This window comes from Rhincodon typus, unplaced genomic scaffold (assembly GCF_021869965.1).
Source record: "Rhincodon typus isolate 14 unplaced genomic scaffold, sRhiTyp1.1 hic_rhity00016388, whole genome shotgun sequence".
Classification (NCBI taxonomy): Eukaryota; Metazoa; Chordata; class Chondrichthyes; order Orectolobiformes; family Rhincodontidae; genus Rhincodon; species Rhincodon typus.
In genome coordinates, this window is record NW_025982026.1 from 1,916 (window position 1) to 4,456 (window position 2,541).

General features: G+C 43.4%; 1 non-coding gene across 1 annotated transcript; it reads left to right on the top strand.

The window, feature by feature from the left end:
- The first annotated feature begins 507 nt into the window (after positions 1-507).
- trnas-gcu lies at positions 508-589 on the top strand. The gene has a single exon. It is a non-coding gene; the product is annotated as a tRNA-Ser (tRNA).
- Positions 590-2,541: the final 1,952 nt, after the last annotated feature.

The following is a 2,541-nucleotide window of genomic DNA, read 5'->3' on the forward strand; positions in this document are numbered from 1 at the left end:
GTCATTAATATCTGTTGAGTAGAGAGCTGGTCCCAGTACTGACTTCTGGGAGCAGCAGAGTGTATTCTCCTCGAGTCTGAAAAACAATTCCTCACAGACAATGTCACATCGCCGCTGTCAACAGGCTTTTCATTCAATTGGCTCCAATTCTTCGTCGAATTCGATTCAATAGATCATAGATCGTAGAATCATAGAATCCCTACAGTGTGGAAACAGGCCCTTCGGCCCAACAAGTCCACATCGACCCTCAGAGCATGTCACCCAGACCCATTCTCCATAACCCACCTAATCTCGTCATTGAGTAATTTCTTCATTTGTGTTCAGCTCATGAGAGCAGTGTGTCGCAATAGGAGTGACCCACAGGTCATACCATACTCTAGAAATCATACCCTGCTGCATATTATCTCACAAACACGGGGGAGAAATACTTGCTGCTCTGCACAATTTAATTAAGTGAGAGAAACATGAGGTCTTAATAAGATCACATGTCACCTTCTCTAAACGGGTGACGAGGTGGCCGAGAGGTTAAGGCGATGGACTGCTAATTCATTGTGCTCTGCACGCGTGGGTTCGAATCCCACTCTCGTTGCTGTTCTCAACTATTTCACTGCTGCTCTCCTTCTTTATATCTTGCCAGTTTCGTAGAAAGTGAAGCAAGAATCCGATTCTTATCAGTTCATCTCGCCGGAGATTCTTGATCAGTCAACTTTATGGTAAAGTCGAAATCAAGAATTGGAACTTGTTGTCTGAAATCTATTAAAAAGTAGGTTGAATTTGGACAATAAGAGGAAGCTCGATTTTCCCTCCCATTATTCCCCCCAAATTGTCCTCCAACAAACAGACATGGAATGAAAGAGAAACAGGTAAAAATAACGAAATATCAGAAGCACAGGTTTATACAGTGGGATTGTTGATGAGTATTTAAACTAACATTCAACACAGGGACTAATATTTCAAACAGTCCTTACTAAACCGATGGCAAGACAGCTGCTTGATGAAAGACGCGAGCACAACGGGCTCAGTGCAACTTGAGGATGGCTCTTGTTGCAATGGACAGTGCAGTGGACTACCACAGATCTGTGATTCAAAGGTCGTGTTCAAAACCAGCAAAGTCGGCTTTCATTTCAGGTTCCAAACGAATCAATGGTGTTCTGTGCAAACTGCTTCATCTGCACTTGCTGTCATTCTGAATTCCAGTCCCTGCTGCTGACCAGAGGACGTTCGTCACCATCCCACACAAGTTTTCAGAGAATAGTTCAACCAGAGACGACCGCTCGTCCCACAAATCTGCATAGTTGACAGGGAAATGCAACGTAACATTCCCGTTATACATTTGATTTGTCACCTTGAATATATTTAGAGATCTATAAATCCAGATTCTCAAAGTGGGTTGTGAGGACGGGATAGGCAAAACCATTGAATTTTTAGATCAGCCATGATGTTAAGGAATGGCGAGTCAGCGGAGCCGGTTTGAATGGCCTCTTCATGTTCCCATGTTCCCATCTTTCGGTGTTGTTTCGGGCAGAGAATTGTCAACGATAACGTGGAACGCAAAACAGTGCAACATAGGTCTGTGCCAAACGCTATTCTGAACTGAACTGATCCCACTTGCCTGCGAATGGTTGCGTATTTCTCTATTACCTTACTGTTCACGTGTCTGTCTAAATACCTCTTTAACGTTGCGATCATGATGATGAGAATGGTGAATCGACAACACTGAATATCAAGTTTCTCACCTTTACCCCACCGCTGTCACAACTGGAATGGACAGCTCCTTGGCAGTTTTAGGTCAGACAATGGAGGATGCTCACAGGCGCTGTATCAGACAGCACGCTCCTTCACATAGGTTTCCAACTGGGCACATGGAGGGAGTTGCCTTGTAGATGTTGGGGATTCAGGGGTAGATTTCTCAATTGTCGGGCTGGAGTTCTAGCTGTGGTGCTAAACATGATATTCTGATATTCTAAATTCAGTTCTGGCCTCTTCTTAATTTACAATTTTAAATGTGAAATTCAATTTAACTTTGTGTTACATTCTTATGCATTCACTCTTCATGAAAGCCTTGGAACGTGTCCTTGAATGAAGTAATGGTGAAGGTTGATGACGGCGGGTGTCGTGTGTTTCCGGTCGGTTGTGTGAATTTTGCAAACGAACTAGGTGAATTGTTGCTGAATCGAATTCTGTGAAGAATTTTGTGGCATGAAAGGCCCATGACCGTGGGGATGTAACGTTATCTGTGAGGAATTGTTTTCCTGACTCGAAGAGAGTGCACAGTCCTGTTCCCAGGAGTCAATATTGGCAACAACCTCTCCTCAGGATAGATATTAATGAACCGCACTTGTGTACAAAGTGCACAGTTTCAAAATTCTAAATAATGCAAAACTCGCAAATAGACTAAACAACGCAGAAAGCCGCATGAACTGCTTTTTACCAACAAAATTTATCTTGCTGGACATTGCTCTGTGTTCTTTTCCTGAGCCTTGTGACACGGAACCATGACACGATCAGGGCAACACTTGAGCAAGTGTAAAAAAGAGTGCA